The 24,288-nt window shown below is 41.3% G+C and overlaps 1 protein-coding gene across 4 annotated transcripts in view; it reads right to left on the bottom strand.

Annotated features, from left to right (window-relative positions):
- mid1 (midline 1) overlaps window positions 1-23,693 on the bottom strand; it is a 50,698-nt gene extending 27,005 nt beyond the window's left edge. Inside the window, exon 1 of one of the 4 annotated variants that reach the window (XM_036139236.1) lies at window positions 23,557-23,693. The gene's annotated coding sequence lies outside the window, so the exon portion shown is untranslated. Of the gene's footprint in view, window positions 1-7,221; window positions 7,405-11,124; window positions 11,380-15,090; window positions 15,253-23,556 lie in introns of those variants that run through there. The other 3 variants (XM_036139233.1, XM_036139232.1, XM_036139235.1) reach the window with 3 other exon arrangements.
- Between the last annotated feature and the right edge of the window lie 595 nt (window positions 23,694-24,288).

Genomic DNA, 24,288 nt, shown 5'->3' with positions numbered 1-24,288 from the left:
AGAGGAGGAGAGCGGACCGCAGCGAGCGAGGAGAGAGGGAGTCGAAAAACAGAACACAAACGGAGGGGACGGGATTGTTGCGGAAACCTCGTCCTCACAGGAAGGTCAGTGTCCTCCCAGCCCTGCCCATTCAGAAATTCAAAGCATCAGGATCAGTTTCAGCTTTCTTTGTGCAACTGTTCCCACTGTTCCACGCAGCACAATGCTGTGTACTCAAACTTTTCTTGGCACCTCCATCGGGGACCCAAGGGTAGAAGCGGACAACACAAGCATAGATGAGAGCTGTAAGGCATAGCCAGGATATACAGTAGGGTCATGACTCCCTGACAAGTAATGAGGAGGGAGGGGGGGGGGGGGGGGGGGAAGAAAAAAAACAGTCCTGTTAGAGGCTGATCCACAATGGAGTAACTCAAACTCCAGCATTATCGTACAGCTTCTTGCAACATATCTGCGCAGTCCCAACGGAGAATGTTCAATGAGACTAGAAGATGAAGCCAGACATGACTTAACATCATCTGCAACATCCACATCTGTCACAGCTGGCCCTGACGTGGCAAATCACAGAGCAGCCATCTGCTAACCATGTGCGACTATTTCCGAACACACCCCTGCTGGGCTCCGTTTTGATCCTCCTGTCAGTCAAGAGGGGTCTCCCGGGGAGGCTAACCAACTCTCGGAGACAGACAAGAAGCTGTAATATTAAAAAAGCCTTCACTCAAGTTCAAACAAACCTGTAGGTGCGAACTTCCAGGGAGGGAGAGAGCGCGAGAGAGGTATGAAGGAAACGTGACGGGGATTCCCTGGGTGCTTTCTGTGCAGCGGTAAATAAACTCATTCGCCCCGGAGCATAAAAGGAAACTTCTCTGTTTGTTTAGCAAAATTATAAAAGACTACGACATCATAACCCTTGCTCACCTTGTAACTTTGTTTCAGTTTTGCACGAAACCCTGATTTACTGGGATTATTTTAACTGTCACATCAACACAAAGTTGCTCATAACTTACGGAGTGGAGTGAAATGTGTTCCTGCTATTCAAAACATTTTTGCAGATCAAGTCTGAAAAGTGTGGCATGGATTTATATTCGGCGGGGAACACGCCACCAAGGTCAGGGATAATGTTTGGGAGCCGTTTAAAACAAGTTTAGGACATAAAAGCGCGGTCCCACGCTTCAAACGTCTCACAGAGAACAGTTTAGCACACAATCATAAAACAGAAAGGCCATGGGGCAACTGTATTCCTGCCGAGAGTTGGCGGTGCATATACACTGAAGGGGCGGTAAGGGATAGCAATAACCAAATAAGCAGGCAAGAGGGCCATAGTAACTCTGGAGGAGCTGCAGAGATTCTACAGCTCAGATGCACCAGTAACACTATTTCAGAAGAATGTCGTAAAGAAAGCGCTTGTTGAGAGACATCCCCAGGAAGTCCCATTTTCTGTTTGCCACAAGGGAAATAAGGGACACAGCAAAGATGGAAGAACAATGCTGTAGTGGTGAGAATCAAAATAAGTGTTATGTGTGGTGGAAAATTAACACCCTCTATCACCCTGAACACACAGTCCACTCCCCACTGTAAAACGTGGTGTTGGCAGTATTCTGGTAGGGGAGTGTTTTCTTTCTTTTTTGTCCTTCTTGAGCAGGAACAGGAAAGCTGGTTAGAGTTGATGGTATGATCAATGCAGATCCAAATACAGGGCTACCCTGGAAGAGAATCAGGTGTAGGCTTCAGAGGTCTTGAGGCTGAGGTTGAGGTTAAGGACAATGAGCCTGGGTAAACCACCAGTGCTAAAGTTGACTGGGCAAAGCGTTTTCAAGTACTAGAATAGTCCAATCACAATCCCGACTAAACCCAAATTATAATATTTGGCAAGATTGAAAAAAAAAAAGATCTTGACAGAGGCTCTCCATCCAGTCCAACAGAGCTTGACCTATTTCTACAAAAACAAATAACCAAATGTTAGACTTTCTAAACGTGTAAAGCTGGTATGGACTTAAAAGCACATGCAGATGTAATTTCAGCAGAAGTATTGTCTTAGGGGAACTGTTTACAAATGTACATCACACATTTTAGTTTTTTTAATGTGTACACCATTTTGAAACCCATGTATCCTTTTACTTCTACTTCACTATTTTTGCTGCTTTGGTCCATCACATTATGCATATTAACATACCATGGAGTCTGTGGTTAGAATTTGAAACGTTAACTGGGAAAGCAAAGCAACAACATTGTCAGACGCCTGGGAGGAAAAGTAAGGAACATATGCTCTTGAAAATTGGGATCTAGCCCCAAAGGATGAACAAAGGTACTGAACTGGCATCTGGAATTATGTTTTGATTAGGAAGTAATGGGTCCTTTAGCGATGAAACAATGAAAATGTCTCAGATATGAGGGCAATTTCCTGCTCAAACACTCCCTAATCCTTTTGGTTATGGTCTTTTATCACCCTTAATGATAGTCCTGATCCGTGGAGGCTATTCAGCCTCTGAAAGATTGTTATTGCTCTCCGTCTTCTTCCCCAGGCTGACACCTGACATAGCCGTCTGTAATCCTGTTGCCTGGCTGTGACCAATGAAGGGGGGCGTGTCCGGGCTGCAGGAGCAGCAGCACCGGCAGCCGGTCCGGCTCGGCTCAGTTCTGCTCAGCTCAAGCAGCGGCCCATTCAGGCCTAATGCGATTTACAGCTGCGGTGGCAGCAGCCAGCTGATTAGACTGACAAATCTACCTGATCTGCAGCTGCACACATTACCCAGATCAGCGCTAATGAAGCCTGCGCCGGCCCGACTCCGGCTGCAGTTTCAATGATTAAAGAGCGCAACCTAATTACTGACCCGAGCATGTCTGAAACTGGACTTCAGGCTCCTCCGTCAAACCTGTTTGCATGGAGAATAATTACTGTGTCATTGGCTGAAAATAAGCTTCAGGTTCTGATGCAAACAGAAGGCTGGTTGTGTTAACAAGTTCGTTTTCCTGTCTTGCAGTCTGAGCAGCGCAGGTCATCCTGGTCAGCAGCGGCTTCTCATTTCCTTTTGCGCGGCTTGGCAGGTGCCATGATGGGGAAAACACCCTATCCTTTCCACGGCCACAGGAACTTCAGGGAATGTGACTTTCCAAGCGTGCAGCTGCAACCCGCTGCCCGCAAGTTCTTACTGGAAAGAAGAGTGTCCTAGATGTTAAATAATAATAATAATAATTCTGGTACGAAATTTCAAACGCTCCCAATTTGCATTATGCGCGTATAAATAGCAATTTGGAGAAGTCGTTCAAGAATGATTTACAGGTAGAGAAAACGCGCAAACAGCGACATCTTTTGGTTGGGGTGCGTAATTGCATGCATGAAGTTTTCTACACTGATTATGACAGATTAAGATGAGTATGCATGAATCTTTATAATTATGTAACCATGAGGACATTTTGGTGAGACGGCATGCCATGAACACAACGCATACTACTCTGTACAGTACATTAAAAGCATCCTCCCCTATTTCATGTTTGTTTAAAAAACCCAAAACTTTGAGTTCAACAGAGAATAAAATGCTAAAAATGGAAATCAAATTGTAGTGTTAGAGTAGTCAAAATTTCAGTTTAAAGCATTGATGGCACAAAAAAGAAAATGCTTGAAGGGTACAGATTTGCCTATTTAGCTTAAAAGTTATAAGAGGCTTCAAACAGGTCACAAACATATTAGGTTATTGGTTGATTAGATTTATAACATCTTCCCCTTTTTAATGAAAGCATCAGTTTCATGATGCTTCACGCTGCTTTGTTTCTCACCAGGGTTTTCTGACCACATACTCTACTATTCAGCTGAGCTAAAGTTCATATCTTTTCAAGCAAGTGCTTCCCGCTGCCACTATTTTTTCAAACCTAGATCAAAACGTCAGAAATTCTATGTTGTGTTTTTCTTTTATTGTTTTACAGATAGGGACTTTAAAATAACATCTTGGCAAAATTTAAAATCTCCCTCAGAAGTAAGAAAAGCTAATTTACCTCTCCATAGGCTTTACTTGCTCTTGTTTAGATAACATAGAAGGTTAAACTGTTTAATTGGATTCAAACTTTAACAAAAAAAAATCAGGTACAATTTTAACTGCTTTAATGTTTGTGCCAATTTTAAAAACTAACAATAATAAGTTTTATTTAAAACACACTTTACATTTACAGAAAATCTCAAAGTGCAGCAGTCAATAAAGCAACCCATGTGATAAAAACAGGAACAACAAAATTCAGATAAAGTACAAAAAAGTAGTGAGTGCAAAAAAAGCAAAGAAAAATCCAAACACAAAACATTTAAAAAGAAATGATTAAAGACATTGCCTAAAAAAGACTGTTTCAAAGCATGCCACGGTCTGTGGAGCCCTCAGATGTGGAGGCAGAGTATGCCGCAGCCGAGGGGCAGCACAGGCTCCCTTGGTACGTGAGTGAGTCCTGGGAATGTGAAGAGGGTTGGTGTCGGGGGAGAGTGTGTGTGAGGGACAGTAAAGGGGGAGGAGGTCCTTTAAGTAAGATGGTGCATTACTGTGCCGACAGTGAGACGGGAAATTTTGCAGGTGATCAACAGAGAACAGGGGTGATATGTTTCTGTTCACACACTCCCTGAACCTTGTGAGGCTATTTCTGATTCAATTCAGGTTTCTCACCTATTTGAGCTCATCCCATTTATGCAGGAAATGCAATTTCTCTTCTTTTGTATAACTCCAGATTAAGTTTCAGAGAGTGAAGGTAATGGCTGGTCAAAAAGGACTTCTGACATCCTGAAAAAACCCGTCAGTAACGTCATACCGCCTTTTGCAGACTGTTTTTATTAACGTTTAAACAGTCATCTTGTTTTGGATTGGCTGGTTATCTACAAAGAAATCATCAACGCCTTAATTTCCTGCGTAAATACGTTCCCCGAGGCAAAACGACAGTCACATGACAATATTTTAGGGTTTGTAAAGAAGGTTTTTTGCTCTAAATTCAACAGAGTATTTGCCACAGCAGGTGTTTTAAACCTACTTCGGTCTTGGCCCCTCTAGCTGCTATTTCAGCCTCCAGGTTCAACTCGCCTGGATTTGTACTAAACAAAGACGCCAAGAGAGTTATCTGTTATCCTTTAGGCAAGCTACTGTTTATCCCTGAAAACTGGCATAAGCATATGTATCCACATCCTTTGCTAAGAAGCCCCTAAAAAGTCACAGAATTAGCGAAATAAAGCCAACCGGATGTACAGTTTAAGTGTCACATGGACTGTCAGTATAAACACTCCTTTTCTGAAAGTCCCCAGAAGCTGCTGCACCACTAAACAAGAGGCATCACACTATGAAGACCAAGGAGCTCTCCTAACAATTCAGGGACGGCGTCGTTGAAAAGTACAAGTCAGGATTGGGTTATAAAAAAAAAAACATCCAGTCCTTTGATGTTCCTCCAGAGCACCATGAAATCCATCTTCTTCAAATGGAAAGCATAGACTACAGTGGATATGTTTTTCAGCAGCAGGACCTGGTCCAAGTCAATGGGAAGATGGAAGGGATTATTCTTGAGCAAAACCTGTGTCATTTACCTGGGATTTAAGACTGGGATGGAGGTTCACGCTCCAGCAGGACAAGCATACTGCTAAAGCAACACCTGAGTGGTTTAACAGGAACAACTTAAACATGTGGTGGGATTGACCTAGTCAAAAACTAGACCCCAATTAAATTCAGAATCTATGGTTAGACTTAGGGCTGGACAGTGCAACAGTGGGTAGTGCTGTTGCCATACAGAAAGAATGTCCTGGGTTTGAGTCCTACCCTTGCCTTGGGTCTTTCTGCATGAAGTTTGCATGTTCTCCCTGTGCATGCGTGGGTTCTCTCCGGGTACTCCAGCTTTCTCCCTCAGTAGAATAACATGACTGTTAGGTTAACTGGCCTCTGCAAATTATATTCTATGGGTGTGAGTGTGTGCAAGAATAGTTGTTTGTCCTCTTTGTTTCCCTGCAATAGACTGGTGACCTGTCCAGGGTGTACCCCGCCTCACGCCTATTGACAGATGAGATAGGCACCAGCACCCCCTTTGCGACCCCACAAGGGATAGACATGTTAGATAATGGATGGATGGTTAGACTTGAAGATTACTGTTTGCAAGCAAAAACCATCCAACATGAAGTAGCTTGGGCAGTTTAGCCTTGGGGAATGGAAAATTGTCGCTGTGGCAAGAGGTGGCGAGCTCATAGAGGCAGATCCAAAGCCACTTTGTGGCCACATAACAGTTCACCACTCCCTAAAGTAAAGACTTTAGGGAGTTGTTATGCACAATAAAGTTTTCTATTATTTTTTTCCTATTTGTTTTCTTCAAAATAAATTTAACAAATGAACATATCTTCAAAGTTGCAGGCATGTTTTTTTAAATAAATAAATACATTTAATTCCAGGTTGTGAGGCAGCAAAACATGTAAAATGCCAAAGGGGGGGGGGGGATACTTTTGCAAGGCACTATATTAAATGCTTACAAAGTTCAAGCACAGCGTCATAAAGAAAAAAAAAACTGAACAATCCCTTTAAAGCAGTTCCCTGGTTCAATGACTGCTATAAAGACCTCCACATGCGTTGCCATGGTGACAGCTTGTTATCTGTTAGTCACAGTGGTGATCAGAAGCAGCGTGCTCTGGTGGAAAGATGTCCGACATTCCTCTTCACAAGAACTAGTTACTATTTATAAGAACACGTTATTGATTAATGAAAGTCACAGTTAATTGTATCTTCTTCCACCACAGCCAAGAGGAGCTGGACCATCTGATGATGGTTGAAAGCTATCTGTTTAACAGATGGTAACAAGAAAAGGGAAAACCCATCCATTGCTCAGAAAATAGCACATCAAATGAGGGCGGAAGTGCATAAAAACAGATTTTATTTCAAGAAAGCCTAGCTTTTTCAGGCTTGTTAAATATGTGTTTAAAAAATGTCTCAAAGCAGTCGTAAATTACTGTTTTCCACAGGAAGTCTACTTTAGCCTCAACCCACTCATTCTGCTGCTGTTCAATTACAAAAACTCCCTCCTGATCTTGCTTAGTCATCACACCCCTCGTGCAATCCAGTTCAAAAGCTTAGGGAAGGAAAATAAAGCCCAACAACCTTCGCACTTGAAAATAAGATCCGCGCCTGCAACTTTGGAGACACATCATGACTCACGTTTTAGTAGAAAAGAACAACAAAGGCGCGGCAACGTTAAACAACAGGCTGCGTTCTGAGTGACCTCCTGACTTACCTGCCTCATGGTTCCAGCCATAAAGAAGCAGGGGGAAGTACAGAGCCACCTCTACAGTTAGTCACTGCTGATATTTAGTCTCTGCGAAACTGATCCACCGCAGCCGTCTGAACTTAAAGCATAGTGACTCGCCTCTCTGACTCTCTCTGAGAGTCTGAGCTCTTAACCCTCTCCTCTGAGCCTGCGGGAGGATCAAAACTTGCCACCTTTTTTATCTACTGACTGAGAACTATCCCATCTCGATGCAGCGGGCTGCAGGATGTTGGAGAAGCCAATCGTGTGAAAGGGGGGCAGGACTTCTGCTCCTTTGCACTACAACTTGAAGCTGTCTGCCGTAACTTGGAGCAAAGCTCTCCTGTTTTAGCTTTTCAAGCTCTGACAGACGCCTCTTGCTGACCACCTGAAACAAAGTGAAACAGTTAAATGCCAATACCATTATCGCTATCCTCATCACACTGAGCCGCCCGTGTTAGAGCTGCAAATGGGCATCACGCTTACAGCAAGAATCCGTGAAGTCAAACTGTATGCTTTGCTGCAGTTGCTTACTGTTATCAACCAGATTAAAGCCAGGAATGCAGAGAGGTTTTTGCGACTGCAGACCTAAAACGTGTTGGAAGTTCGCTCACGTTGTTGGCCTCAGCCTCACAATCCCTCAGCTGCTGGGAAAATGACTAACATGTGTGAAGACTGACCCGATTGTCACCTAACCAGCGAGAGAGGGAGATCACATCAAGTCCGATCAGTTTCTCAGCCCAAACTTAAACCGGTTAGCTGCTGATACCTGAGACGACCTCGTCACCGACGTCGAGTGTGAGTTTTTTTTTGACAATGGGATCACTGTGCAAGACACATGTTTTTGCAACTGGGGTAAAACCGCAGCACAAATGGCACGGATTCACTTGGATTATAAAGGCAGCCAAAGTCCCACGCCAAGGAGTCCTAATGTTTCAATTTAGCCTGCAGCATCCCGTGTAGTATCAAAAGAAATGAGAGAAACTAAAACATTTTAGGTACTTTATGGTCAATACTGCCCTGAAAAGCATCACAAACCTAAAAGTGATTTTTACAGCAGAAACTATTTAGCGTTAGTATTATGTGCAATCTGTGAAGCCTAAAACACTTAGAATTAGCTGCTCAAAAAATTCACAAGAATTTAGTTCCAGCAATGCTGTTTGTTTGTTTTTTATATATATATGGGCTATGTGGCTGTTTGCCCGGGGCAACATTTGCAAAAACTAAAAGGTTTTCTGTTAGTTGAATTAATCAGAAGCTGGAGATTATTGTTTGAGTCTTTCAGGTTGTCAACAATGCAAAGCTGGTCAAAAGGGGTCAAATGTGTGGCAAGAAAAATTCCCTCACATTATTGCACTACCACCCCAAACCATCGCTACAAGACAGAATAGATCAATTTTTTCATCTTCTTGTTGCCATCTCACCTCTGCTATCTAAATATCACAACTCAAGACATGTGAGACCTGGAAATGTTGCCCCAGTCTCCTGTTCTTTTCTGATGGTAGGAGTGTCACCCTGTTGGGTCCTCTGCTGCTAAAATCAATCTACTAAAAGGAGAACTGCTTCCTTTTTCAACCAGTAAGGATAGGCCTGTGGGCTTTAAAAAACATGTTCATTACATTTTGTGCACAGAATCATTCTCAGATGTGTAATGAGATTTCACCTCCTCCGTTCTGCCTATTTCGAGCTCCTTTAAAAATTAGCTGTTTTAGGACTTAATAGGCCTGACAACCCACCAGGCCTATTTTACAATCGGGGAAACCCTGCATTCTGATGGCGAACAGCCATTGTACAACGCATCCAACAGTACAACCAGCTGATGAAGTGGGCGGAGTTCCGCTTGGGTTGCTAGGTGAGGGGCTGGACTCGGCTAGCGTTCACTGTTGCCAATTCTGCTTATTAAAAGCGACTTTGGGCTTCTTTTTTTCTAGAGATGCTAGCAAATTCCATGAGACGTGGGTTGAGGTCTTTTTGGCTTTTTTCTGAAAGTAAAGTAGCTTATCTGGACTCTAAAATAAATTGCGATACAGATAGCGTGAGTATAACCGGCTAAAATATCGCTCTGCCTCTCCGTGTGCACACACACTCATACCCATATACAAAATATACTAGGCGCCTCATTGCGTGCTGGAGTGCATCCTGTGTCAACGCCATATTGGCAGGGTCTTGTTTATTCTAGGCTGGCAGAGGAGCCAATGGGAGTAAATGCAGAGGGAGAAATTTTGCATATATTTTTTGCAGCTTATGGTTGCAATAACCAGCGATAACTACTGAAAGTAGACCATGTGGCGCAGATCACCCTTTTGAGCTGAGATTGGTTCAGAAGATGAGTTTATAAACAGTGAGAACATTTCAGAAACCCAACCCATAAACCATAATTTAATGCGGATTAACATTTTTTATGTATTTGAGAAACAAAAGCTGAATTACATTGTAAAACTAAGTACCCTTACATTGCAGTGCCAGCAGTTGCAAGCAAAGCTGTTACTTGTATTAACATAAAATACCATATATGTCTCTTTGCTTAAGAGCCTAAAGGTTTCGTAGCATAAACACACATATTTATTTACACATTTATTAAAATCCCATTCCCTCATGCATCTACGCATATAATGTCTATGTTCCAACCCTGAGCCCAGTCTCCTTCCACCTCATGTGGTGTCAGTAGCAACCCCAGACAACTTGATTACGCTGTTAATTAAATATGACCACCATCAGACTTCTGTCTGAACAGTTCAAGACCCCAAAGCTACCTGCAGGCGTATATAACAAGATGCCACACAGCAGTGTCTCTGTGTTGTTGAGCAATGGAAGTCGACAATATTAACACCAGCATAACAAAAAAGAAGAAAGGTAAGCAGAGAACAGCACAGCTTTTAACAATGGTCTTTCATGAAGGAGTGACTGCTACTGGGCTGGAGAAGTCTCTGTGGCTGTGTAGTGAGAGCCAGAACAGTGACGTAAACAGCGGATAACGTCGTTGGCGTACTTATAGGCATTGAAACCCAATATAGCGGACACTAACACTTTCTAAACTGCGTGAGATTGATAATGCGCTGAACAAAAACATTCTGCAAATATCTGTTTACGGATCAGTGCTTGGGCTGTTTATAGAAGCAGCAGAGTCTCAAATGGAACTATAAAAACTTGCAAAAAGGGAAATTTTGCATTATAGGTTCCCCTTAAGGGTTTGATGTGTTGTGCTACCTGATGTGATCCTTGGTTGTAACCAGTGGTTATGTGAGCTGCTGTTGCCTTTCTGTCATTCTCAAATTAGTTCCAATTATTTGCTAACGTTTGATGCCAGTAACATGTTGTTGTTTTTTTTTTCAACTACAGAAATGCTGCTCACTGGACATTTACCCATTTTGGACCATTCTCTGTAAACCCGAGAGATAGCTGTGCGTGAAAATTCCAGCAGATCAGCTGTTCCTGAAATGCTCCCACCAAGCTGACACCAACAACCAGTCCACATTCAAAATCCCTTAAATCGCCTTTCTTCCACATCCAGAAGTTCAGCAAGTTGTCTTCGCTATGTAACGACGCTTAAATGCATAGAGGTGCCGCCTTGTGATTGGCTGGTTCACTGTTTGTCAACATGCAATTAAACAGGTATACCTCATTTAGAAACCAGCGAGTGTATGATAAGTACAAAAAGGGGGACATTTTTGTAACAACTGCCACTGAGTGCAACTAGATATTCATATTCAGCCTCCTTAAAAAAAAAAAAGAAACATTTGCCACATCCCGAATATATAAATGTAAAATTATTCAGAATACTGTGAAGCAGGTTCAGCTAACCAATACACAGTCAAAGCTTAAATAGAAAGTCTAAGCTTTCCATGTGGACTTTTTATGCATCTTCCTCTAGAGAGACAAAGTGCGTCTTACCTCACAGGCTGACAGTCCACAATCAGGGTGACACACAGATACAGAGAGAGACAGGGACGAGACTTTTCAAAAAAATTCTGACTTTCCTCAGAAGCCTCCCTCTACTTTTTTACTATCTGTCTTGGTGCTGCCGCTTCATCTGTTTTCTCCCCGTCTCTGAAAGCCTCCTTTTCCTAATCCTCGCCAAAGGAAGCCAAAACTGCTCCAAATTGCTCAACCAGGCACCGGCTTCTCATGCTTTCCCTTCTTTGTGTTATTTTGTTGGCTGGACTCATTAACTTAGTCCCATGAGAACGCGGGGAGGTAAATAACTCCCCCCTCCTTCCTGTGGAAGCTGTCAATCACTCGTGATGATGAGGAGGTGAGGGGCTGCTCTTAGCCTCCAAGGAGGGACTCCTGATTGGTCACCGGGGAGCAGAGGTGCCCAGCATGACAAATGGGAGCTCTAAGACGAATAGAATTGCTCTGTTAGGGTTACATGCGCAGTTATAATAGACTTTTATACAGCTCACTTATTTGCATGTCGTTTGGAATAGAGCGGCAGAAATGAGGAAGAAATCAAACTTGACAGCAAATGTCCGTGCAGATGGATTTGAGGGAAAAATTGCACTTCGTTTAATACATTATCAACGGGGTAAATGCTGGGGTCAAGCTGAATAGTGTCAAGATCTTTTAGCTGACTCTTCGGTACAGTCTGGACACTCAGCGGGGGGGGACTTCGCGGGATGCATTAAGCTGTCGTTGCCATGGCAGTTTGGCAGGAGCAGGGATGCATCCTGCTTCTTGAGCCAAATGCCGTTCTAATCTTTTCACTGGCAAACCCTTAGCTCTCTCTTCACAGCTTGTTTGTTTCTCCGTCAAGCCTTCCGCTGTCTGCTACGTTCCACTTCCTCACAAACGTCCCCCCGCCAATGTGAAGTCAACAGCATTTTGTAAGGCAGTGAAATGTGTAGAGACACTGTGAGTGAGACAATACCTGAAAGGGGTCAGTCCGCTCACAGGACCAAGACTAAACTCTTTAACGGCCAAATGACGGGAAACAACAGGCAAATTAAGCAAGGGCTGTGAATCTGATGCCTGTGCTTGAACTCATTCTGAACGATAATGGATTGGTAAACAGCAGTGAGCAAATCCATTTTAATTGTAAACCAGACAGAAATCTAAACATTAATTTATTTCACTGTGTGGACCTAAGTGAAACGTGTATTTCATGGATAAACCACAGCGATACCATTGTCGTTAAGGTAGTTGTGGGTACTTTTCGTAGTGTCGGCTGGTGCAAACTCCTGCTGGAAAATGGAATAATCGTCTTTATCAGGTTCTAAGGTTCAAAATCTAAGCATAGGCAGCAAAAAGTTCCTGGTAGAAGAGCATGTTGAATAATTTACCTCTTTCCTTATTCTCCAGACTCTGACAACTTGATTTCCAAATAAAATTGAAAATGTTTCCTCTCATGAGAAGAGTTTGGACCACTGGGCAATTTTTCAGTCCTTTTTCCTCTTTAGACCAGGTAAGACACTTCTGATATTTGCTCTGGTTCAGGAGTAGCATGCCACCAGGAATGTGACAGTTATTACCCATGTGCTTCATAGATTTATGTGTAGAGAACTGATCCCAGCTTTAATTTGCACTTTTCCTACCAACAAACTTTCTATTTATATGCTTTGAAAGAGTACTTTGTGAACACACAATTTATTTGTGGAGGGTGTGGATTATTATTCTTCTTCTTAGTCTTCCTGATTCTTCCTGATTGGATAAGACATGTTACATGATCATAATGTAACAATTTTGCATTAAACAACTTTTTATGAAGTACTCATATTTTATGAGAAGCTAAACTTTGGATTATCATTATCTGGAAGCCATAAATGGTTGAAATAGACTACATTATTCTACGGGTAAAGAGTTTCTGTTCCACCCCCCCACCACCCCGAATAACTGAAATAAACAGATTTTATGTGATATGATTATTCTATTGATAATTTATGCACCTGCATTTTGAAATCTGTTTCTATGCTCTCTCTCTCTCTTTTCATTTACAGCAGCAGATAAATGTTTGGCCTTTTTAAGTCCATATTTGTATGTGTACCTCATTTAAAGGTCATCATTTGAACAAAAGGCTGCACAAAGTATGAGCTCAACACTAACTTTATCAGTAAAATAGGAAACAAAATTTAATTAAAAGAATAAAAAAATTAAATAAAACAACCAGTTAAAAAGCTATTGCTCCTACTAAAGGCCTTGAAACACACCATTCACTATTTGTTGTAATGTTTGTTCTCACACAGAAAATAAGTATAGTGCAACACAATGGCATAAAACATTAGGCACTGAATAACATTTTAGGAACAAACAGATTGGTATGCTCTCTTTGGTCATTCCAAAAGTCACGACTTTCTTTGAACACTAATAAACATCAAATTGGGGAAAAAAAGCATGTTTATTTCTGTTTTTCTCTTTCCATAAAATAAAATTTGTCTGGGTTGTGGTTTCAATTAACCGTCCCCACCTCCTCTCCCGCTGGAAACTGAAGCAGATCCTGGCTCTGGTCTGACACACAACACAAGGTTTTTCTTGCCCCCAGGAAAAGTTTTTCAATTGTTGTTTTTTTCTGTACCTTTCAAGGACTTACTGTGCTTTGAAAAAGTATTAGAATCGTTACAGATTGTTTTGATCCTTTGCTTTGGTTGTCATAGATGTTTCACATCATCAAACACAATTTATTATAAGAAAGAGGTAACCTGAGCGAATACAAAATGCAGTTTTCAAATGATGGTATCATTAAGTTTCCCATCCTAGAAACTATAGAAAACAAAAATCCGGCTAGTCCATCTCTGAATACCGAAAAAAATAAATCCATAATGACATTTCTTGAGTGGCCTAGTCAAAGCCCATTAAGATGCTGTGGCATGGCCTTAAACCAGTCGTTCATGCTTGAAAACCTTTCAATGCCTCTGAATAAATAAATGAATCTCAGCAAACAAGAGTTTGTTCCTCCAAAGAGATAAAAGACTTATTGCCAGTCATCACAAATATTTCAGTTGTTGCTACCAGGGGGAGTGGGGCCAGGTTTCAGAGGCGATCACTTTGGTTTGGGTAGCTTTGTTCCCCTGAAGGAAAGGAATTCTAAAACTGCATTTTGTATTTATCCAGGTTCTCTTTGTCTGATATAAAAAATTGTTTTAATTAATATATGACGTATTTATCTGTGACAATAAAAGCCTTCAATAAACAAGAATTTTGAATGGGGTCAAATACTTTTTACCAGCACCTCAGCTTAAATCACAAATATAAAATGCTGTCTTCAGTTGCCACAGTGCTGAAAACAATAATTATTTATGTTTATGTAGTGGCAATGAAGATTCTGAATATATATTATCATATTCTATATAATTACAGGCTAAAAAAGACATATATTCCCTTATCAATTAATGACATAACTGTCCACAAAATTATTCCCAACAAATGAATCTTCATCCTCATTAAATGAGGCCATTTGCAGCCCAAGGCGGTTCTCTTGATGATGGCTGGCACACCAAGCTGCATTAATTAGAAAAAGACCTGCAGAGGGCCAGAAACGCCCTCCTGAAAAGCGAGATAAGTAGTTGGAGCAAAACAGGCCGTGAAATTGAATGTTACATAAACTTTAATAGTGGGGAAAGAAGAAAGGGTCTTTTTTTTTTTCAACCGCACTGTCATCATGTCATAAGGTTAGCTTTCAGTTTGCTGTTTAAGTACTTTCACCTGCAAATCCATGTCATGCCAAACAAAGACATCTTAAATCCTGCATGCAAGCATAAATAGTGCAAAAAATACTTTTTTTAAAATAACAGATTTTAAATAAATAGCCACAAGACCACTGTATCAGCACCCACACAAACTTGTTAAGACTATTTTGTCAGCCTTGAATGCAAATTAAATTGTTATTTGAAACAGCCAGGAAATAAACATTAAGGTAAAACTTACATGCAAAAGTCCGGAAAAAGCTTTCAGATTTTTTTCAATTGCAAGAGGAAAGGAAACCTCCCAATGACAGCTCAGCTCTCTATTTCAGAAGCACATTGATGAGAGAATAAACAAAACATACAGTAGCATCCCAGCTGCTCTGTTTTCCACACGCCCTCCCTCATTGCTGAATCTCCCCACCCAGCCCCATCCCCGGCTGTATGCTCATGCAAGCATAAATCATGACCAGGAAGCATCACGTCCACCAGGCCATTTCATGGATATGTTCTCCATAAATGCACCCCCACCCCCCCTTGCGGGGTTGTGCAGTTACCCCTGACTCCCCACCCACTCTCACGGCGAAAAGACAAAGAGGTAACAAATGCACAGACAAAGCAGGGGGGTACACAAACCTTGGGGACCACATTTTGATGAGTTTTTAACTACGCGGCCCGGCCTTGAACAGATGGGACCGTGTCTCCAGGGCGGTACTGCATCACTGCGTTTAGCACACACAACCCATACATCCTTATACTTCTGGTCACCAAATGATGCCACGCAGATCCTACCCAAGATCTGATGGACAACATAAAAAAGGACGTCTTTTATAATATTATGTTTGGCATAAAACTCCTGTATAATCACAGTAATTAGAGTCAGAAGGTAAATGTCTAATTGGGTTAGCATGTGCTCAGAGGCATTAGGATGGTCTTTTTCAGTGCAAACGCTGATCTAAGCGCCTATAATCATTTTTCGAAATAGAACATTCCTCACTCTGCCAGTAAACAATAAGATGAAAGCAAAGGCTGCCCTCATTGTGGCAAAAGTTCAACTTTTTAATTGCTTTCATGCCGTAAGACATGCTGCCAACGACTGAGTTATCCACAATCAGCTTGAACATCAGCCAAATGAATAAAAATGTTATTGAAAAGCTAATTAACGCTCACAGCGGTTTATCTTCGGTGCAGGTAAAGGTTGTTACGGTATTTCAAAGAAATCTAACATGTTTTAGGAAACTGCAGGCACTGGACACATCAGCCTGCCTGCATGCTTTTGGCCTGAGGTTAGCAGGGTAAATATGCAGGACTGGTGTGGGCAGCGACCTGCTGTCCATCCCCCTCCCCCTCAGCAGCTCAGTGATCGTGAAAACGTCACCAGGGGATTTAATCTGGGGCTCCTCTCTCTTTTAACACTCTTTTGTATAGTATGTTATACACACAATTTCTGTGCACTTACATAGAGAGACTTAATTCAGAAAACCTGAAAAGCACAAATGTGTAGAGTTCCAGGGAAAAACCCAATAGAGTTAGAATAACTCTTTTAATGTTTATGCTGTTTGTTTTCTCTATACATTTCCTTGTAAAAGTATTGGCACCCCTTGAATGTTTCTTTTGTTTATATTTTGTCATATTTAAATGACAAATTTGAATGTATTTGTTGAGATTTTATGTGGCAGACCAACACAACATTGTGTCTAATGCAAATGTAAATGGTTTAAAGAAATTCATCCATCAATCCATCCATCCATTTTCTAAGCCTGTTTATCTGTGAAGTGTTGCGGTGGGGGTGGCAGCAGCATTCTGTGCTGAAATGCCAAACAAGTCATAGAATCAGTCTTGAAGACAGCTAGGTGTTTTACACTTCACAGAAACAGCCTTTATGGGATAGTGTCAAAAAGGTAGACGTAATGTCCAACATAATTGCTGTTTGCATTTTACCAAACACCATGTAGAGCAGGGGTGTCAAACATATGGCCCGCGGGTCGGTTCCGGCCCACCGAACAATTTAGTCTTGCCTGGTGGCTAAATGCATTATCATTATTCAAAAAAATGTATTTATTCTTTTTTTTTCCCCAGTGTCTTACCTTGCAATGTGGCAATAAAGAAAAAAAGAGATCTTAATCTCAAGGGACTTCCTGGTTAAATAAAGATTAAATAAATAAAATAAAAAATAAGAATTGTTGTCTTAATGCCAAAAAGAGCTCATCAGATTTGACTTTGCTCCGCTCCGCTTGAATGAATGTGAATAGTTTTATTATGATTCATGCGGGGAATATCTCAAATGATATGGACACTACAATGGGAAAGTAGGAAAGGAAAGGAAGAACAAGAAAAAAAAGAAAAGGTGAAAGAAAGAGGAGATAAAAGGAAGAGAATGATAAAACAATTATTGAAAAAAACATGTACTTTGTTTAATTGAAAATCTGCAGTTCCTATATTGTCCACAAGGGCGCTATGTTTTAATCAGCAGATGGTAGCGCTGAGCTTCAGATGTGGAAAATTTATTTTAAATTATTTCTTAATTTTTATCTGTTTGATGTATTTTGTCATGCAGGACAGTGTTTTTAAGTTCCAAAAATGTGAATACATGTTTTTCAACATTGTACAATCACTGTGATTAGTTCTTATGCATTATGCACTTAAGTAAATGTTTAACTGAGTAAAAGTATTGTTGAAATTGCACATACTTTTCTTAAAAAAGCTGAGGTAATTCATAATATATTGTGTAAAAGTGAAATTCATTTAATATAAAAATCAACAAGTCCACTTTTATTAGTTCTATTTAATCTTGCAATGAGTTTACTCATGTGGCCCTCTTGAGATCAGATTAAGCTGTATGCGGCCCCTAAACCAAAATAAGTTTGACACCCCTGATGTAGAGGATAGAGCAAATATGAGGTAGCAGGCGCTTTGGTCAGATGACAAACATTCACCGTCAACGTGAAACTTGGTGGAGGGAGCACCTTGCTCCCTGAACACCTTAGCAAGTCACAGTGAAGCTCACCAACAGTCTGTGCTTCGACGACCCTTTTAACTTTGCAGTTGTAAAAGAACTCTTTGTGTTTCATTTTAACAAGTACGACGAGGGATCAAAAGAAAATGCTGCGGTTGAAATAAAATGTCATTGATCGTTTCCCAAAGAAGCTGGTTATACTTTGTGGTTGAAAGAAATGGTGAAATGCTTTACTGTCTGGTACTCTTTCGCTTGAACAAATAAGGAGAGAGGCTTTGGAAAAGAAAAGTCATCTGCTATTTTAAGTCCACACCACAAACTGGTAGTCTGAAAGTCCTGACTTTTTTTTTTTTTAAGGAAAAGAAAAAAGTATCTACTTTTTCAAAAGGGTCCACCGAATGCCTGCTGCATTCTTTCTACTTAGATGACTCAGTAATTGCTTCCAGCTTGTGTGGAAATCTATCTAAGTGAGCTATTGTCACATCTTTATCGCAAATCTCCGACCAACAGCAGAGAACTAACCTTATCAAAGACGGTGGTGGTAAAGCACTCAACCGCCCTCCACTGTATGGCTTTACAACTAAACGCCCAGCCCCCATATGTATTCTTGCTTCACAAGCAGCAGCAGCAGCAGCTTTAAAAGGCCTATTCAACAAAGGCAGATAAGAAAATGTTCTTTGTTTCTCCAGGTGAAGAGTTTTCAGACAATGCTGTTCTTCCACTTCTGTTAAACATTACACAGTCACACTTGAACAAGATTTGCTGGAGTTGATAGGAACATCTGTTGTGGAGAGCAGTGTTCACATGTCCAAGGAGGCGGTCAGAGCCAAACGCCTCAGACCAGCTGTTTGGGTCAGGATCAGCTAAATGTCGGCTTTGGGAAGTTTTCAAAACACCATTGGCACAGGTTTAGGTATTGTGACACTGTTGGTACTGTTACAGTTAATACCATAACAATGAGATTTAAAAGACACATGGACATTGGAAGCCTGTCAGGCATTGCAGATATCCCCAAGGGTTAATATGTAGTCTCTATGTATTAACTGCAAATGTTATCTTTGGGCTGCACAACTAAATATTCTCACTTGCTGGCCAACAAGATGTCAACAAGGTATTTCTTCAAGGCATCGTAGGACACATTCCTGAATCTTGGCTTCTGAAACACATTCTTCTGTGTTAAACATGGATGAAATCTTTTCTGAGGTATTGCTACTACCATGTCACTCAGTTGCACTTCATCACACAAAACTACATACACTGGCTGTTTAGCGGTGCAATTAGGTTTAAGATCCAGTTGTTTTGTCATGCAAAAGAGGATACCAGGAAAAATCATTTCAAAATTGTTTCCCAGCTTTACTGTCACATGTATTCTATACAACTCAACAGAAAATAACGACAAAAAATTAAATTTGGTCACGAATGTATCAAATTGATAATGATGCAATAACCTGGTTGCATAAACTTTCATCCAACTGTTTTCTCTGCTTATCTAAGGTCGGTTGCGGGGGAAACAGGTCCAGGAGAGAAGCCCAGCCATCCGTCTTCCCAACAACATCCTCAACATGTTCTTGGAGACCCCAAGCCATTTCCAGAAACAGACGGACAATCTTGCCCATCCAGCAAATTCTGCATCTTTCTCGGGTTCTCCTCCCAGTGGGGCATGCCCAGAAAAACACTCAAATAGAGGTACTCAGGGGGTGTCCTGATCAGGTGTCCTCTTGGATAACAGAGCTCCTCAACCTATCTCTAAGGCTGAGCCTCCATAGGAAGCTCATTTTGGCTGCTTTTATCCAGGATCTAATTCCTTCACTCATTATTCATATTCCATGACTATACGAGAGGAATATAGGCAGAACAGTAAATTGAGAACTTTGCTTTTTGGCTCAGCTTCATCTTCACCACAACAGACCTGAGTAGCACCCACGCTACTGCAGATGCAGCTCCAACCCATCTGTCCATCTTTCATTCCATCCCACCATCACTCAAGAACAAGAGACCAAGATACTTAAACTCCTCTGCTAGAGGTAGAGACTGACCCCCCTACTCACATAACAGCTGACAGCTCCAGGGCACACTGGATGAGTTGCATAAACATAGATATTCCCAAACCAATACTTTGTTGAAGGACACTTTGATTTCTTTTCAGCCTTCTCTAGAAGTCTATCAACCTGTCACATCTTGACTTGGTGCTATAACTTGAATAAATGTATCAGACTCCGATAACATCTATTGTCCAATGTTATCTACTGGTAAGCCTCCCCAGATTTTCTACTTGATTATTTGCTAATCACTGTTGTAACATAAATGCTCGATATGCCTCATACAGTTGCATCAATGCTTCATACCATATGAGGGATTGCTCCAAACCAACTGTTGACACATGCTCATGCAGGAGGAGTGAATGTTGCAAGCAAATGACTCAATGCAATCTGATTTGTTTCCTTAGATAGAAAATGTTCAACAATATGTCTAGATACTTTTATATAATTTACTCAAAAGTGGTTTGAGATGACAATGTGTTGTGAATTGGCTCTATGTAAACTGAATTGAATTAATTGAATTTAATTCAAATGTTGAATTTGGATAACCCTTGTTACATTACTTCGTGTAACCATGTAAACTTTTCGTTTGCAGCTTGATTGTTGCAAATTCCACAAAACAATTTTACGTTTTGCCAACAAAAAAACAACAATACTTTTCTATAAAAGTTAAATATTTTTGATTGTACCTGTACACTATTATTATTTAAATCATTAACATTCCTCAACTTGGTAACATTAGCTTTTTGGCAAACATGCTAATTAACATCAGCTATTAAATTAACTATTAAATATTTCTAATGTGGTTAGTGACATACAAATCACACCACATCTCGGCAACAACCCAAATAATCCATATAAACAAAGCTCATAAAAAAATTGTTCCCCATATTGTGTCATGGGTGACTGCATAGTTAGTAGCACTGTTGCCTTGCAGAAAGAAGGTTCTGGGTTTGAACCCCAGGTTTGACCTGGAGTTTTTCCGCATTGAGTTATATGTCCTCCCTGTGCATCTGTGGGTTCTCTCCAGGTACTGTATTTTCCAGACTAAAAGATGTTCTCAAAAATTGATGGTACGCCTTATAATCCAGTGCGCCTTATATATGATTAAAGGTGCTTACTGAACGATTTTATGTGGTTCAATGCACTCAAAAATCTATTAAAATGTGTGAGTACGAGTTTGGTGAGCAACGAAGCTGCTCCTCTCAGTGGATCTTCTGAGCATTACGGTACACTTTCTCTCTACCTGATCAGCCCCTAAGCTGTCTACAAGACTGCCTGACTGCAATGTCTAAACTAGAAGTGCATTCATGTAAAGGCCCCCACATACTCGGGCATACTTCACTCCGTGGAGGTCCGCACACTCTCTGCACTGACTCCTCACATACAGATACGTGTCACTATAAACTTCTCAGCCGCAAGAAGTCTTCACATCGAACTGTTTTATATGTGACACCGAGCTTGATACCGTGAACTGCTCCAAGAAGGAGGTCGCAAGGACGCACGGCATCACGGTCTCTCTCTGTTCTCACTGACAGGTGTGAGGTGGGAGCCTGCTGGAAGAGAAACGACTCTAGGTGGTCAGCTAGCTAATCACATATTTTACAATCCGTTCCGCCGCTGTGTCCCACTGGCAGAATGTGTGGAAATTATAGGAATTTCCCACAACAAATGTAGGCAGTAGTACGCTCAACTATGAAGGGTAAAACATCTGTGGAGAGTCAACGCGGAGTCCGACAAGCTCAAAGTATGCGCACAGTACGCCAAATATGTGGGAGCCTTTAGGCAGCCCATGCCCGGAGTACGCGCTAGCAACAATAAACCTAGTAAATTAATTCAATATAAAAGTTTTGTCTATTTTGGCCTTATGTTAGAGACAAGGGAGTGTAGTCCAACTATTCTGTCCTCCCGACAGAGATGGATAGCTCTCTCTCTTTCGGGAGAGAGCTGTGTAAGGGAAGGAGTGGAGTGATAATATACACTTGAGAAGAATATTTAGTGCGCTTTATAATCCGGTGTGCCTTATGGTCCGAAAAATACTGTACTCTGGATTCTTCCCACAGTATAAAAACATGACATGTTAGGCTAACTGGTTACTCTAAATTGCCCTTAGGTGTGTGTGTGTGTGTGTGTGTGTGTGTGTGTGTGTGTGTGTGTGTGTGTGTGTGTGTGTGTGTGTGTGTGTGTGTGTGTGCGTATTGTTGTTTATCCTGTGTTGCCCTGCTGTAGACTACTAACCTGTCCAGGGTGTATCCCGCCTCACTCCTATTGACCACTGGAAATAGGCACCATCCCCCCTCTCCTCCCCTTTTATACCCACCTCCATCAACGTCCAGCAGATCTCTCTGAATATGTGATTTACTTGGGTCATTGATAACATCCATAGTAATTTCTATGTCAATCGCTCAAAGAGAAAAAATTCAACCGAGAAAAACTAATTCAATACCAGTCTTTTCTTTTGTATATGCTTTCATGAATAAGTAAAGCTTTCCTAGATGGATATTGTTGTTTAATAACACTTGGCATTGCTCTGAACAGTTCTCCATTGATTGCTATAGGCGTCTTCAGCGAATTGGATCTCCTCTTCACTAAAATCTGTGCTTGACTAGTCCTGAACTTGCAGTTCTCCACAATAAAGGCTGACTTCTTGTGAGTATTCAGAACTCATAGTCCAGAAATGTGACCGTACATATGCACACATACAAGGCCCTATTTTTTTGTGCTGTCATTGGCTGTCGCAATGGGAGCGGTCTTGCAACAGCTCTCGCCCTGTCACAACAACCAGGCGTAGAAAACTCACAGCTGCTAATGAAGTTGTCACTGAGAGATCAGTGGATATGGTTGCGTTTATGATTTGGAGGGAGGGTTGTGGAAACAGAGCACAGTAATGAAAGCAATAGTGAGATTTTAATTTCCAAAATGCTCAAGGCCCAAAATAATCCGTTTATAATACCAAATCAAATTAAAGCTAATACCACAGGTAAAAAAAGAATACCACTGAGAAACAACACATTTGCTCTGTCTGACGGGGAGTTTGAACAAAAATCCCAATGCATTCCATAAGGAAAAAAAACAGAGAGCCCAAATGAGTTTGCCAAATTTCCATGTCCAGACTTTGCCAGAGCAAGAAGGTATTGCGTTAGAGAGCAATGCTGCTTATTGAAAATCTTCCTTAGACATGAACATATCATAAATTTATTTCTGTGAGTGTGAAATGTTGCCTTTTTTCCAGATGAATAATTTCACAAGCAGCTGTTTTACGAGGAAGCTGACATGTCAGAGCTCCTGAGGTGTCAGCATATGTGATGCATTTGAAAACAGGGACGTATTTTTTTTTTTTGTTTTTGGCCACAAGCATCCAGGTCCCCTTTGGAATAACTTTCTAATTTAACAACTCAAACAGCTAAAACTCTGAGCAAACTCATACAGTTCAGTTCTTCTGTCTGCTTCCTTCCTTCTCCCCTCATTCCTCCATGCATGTGTCCCTTCATGCAGATTGCAACATGCTTATTTCAGCAGTAGAAGTAATCAGCATCCAGGTAAAAGGTTAAATGTGTTGTGATCCCTATTCTAAAATCAATAATGTTTGTTTCAGTAAGACTTCAAGATACCCCAGTGCTCTCACTGAGTTGATTAGCTCGCTACATGATTCAGCCAAATGAAAATCTAAGAGTCTCCCTCAGTCCAAGTGAAATGCTTCTTGATCAGATCTTACCTGCTTCCCCATGGCTGTGTGTGCTCTCTCTCTCTCTCTCTCTCTGGTGAAAAAGGAAAAAGAAGAGTATTATTTTTAGACAGCTGGCTATTTCCCTGAGGAGGGAGACAGACAAGAGACAGAAGACTGAAAGGTGTTCTTGTCTGCACACACTCCTCTTTACTAGGGTGTGTATTCGCAAATACCTCCCTGAAACACACACGCACACACACACAAACCCACACAGCCTGTCATCTGCTTTACAGGTTCATACAAGATCACGAAAGGCTCCAAAGAGGACTGTTTAACCCTTTGAAACGTTGCCACTGAAAGGATCAACTTTTTTACCCATACGATGAGAACTGGCAGAGAATCTGCTGCGTCAATGATGGGGGGGAAAAAAACCTAAACTGCCGCACAGATTTGTCTTCGCAAGCGTGTATCTGGCATCAGATAATGCTGATAGAGGGCCTATTTTGAGTACCACCGTTGCCCTGTTTTGTGTAACCAAGCAGAGACAATAAGGATCAAGAGGAGAGAGAGGGGAAAGGAAGGGTGGGGGACAGGGCTGTCTGTTAAAGCGTGAGCGAACAGTTTTTTTTTTTTTTTCCTCCATCCTAATGAGAATTCATCCTCTGAGATAGATGAGTCATTCTGAAAACAATTTCATACTTGCAATAATGAGATCATGTTTGAGGAACTGGGTGTGCATCCCTCAAGTGAGAGAGCGAAGAGTTTTAGCCAAAACCTCAT

This window comes from Fundulus heteroclitus, chromosome 7, assembly GCF_011125445.2.
Source record: "Fundulus heteroclitus isolate FHET01 chromosome 7, MU-UCD_Fhet_4.1, whole genome shotgun sequence".
Lineage (NCBI taxonomy): Eukaryota > Metazoa > Chordata > Actinopteri > Cyprinodontiformes > Fundulidae > Fundulus > Fundulus heteroclitus.
The sequence above is the reverse complement of the archived record's forward strand: the minus strand, read 5'-3'. Positions and strand labels throughout refer to the sequence as shown.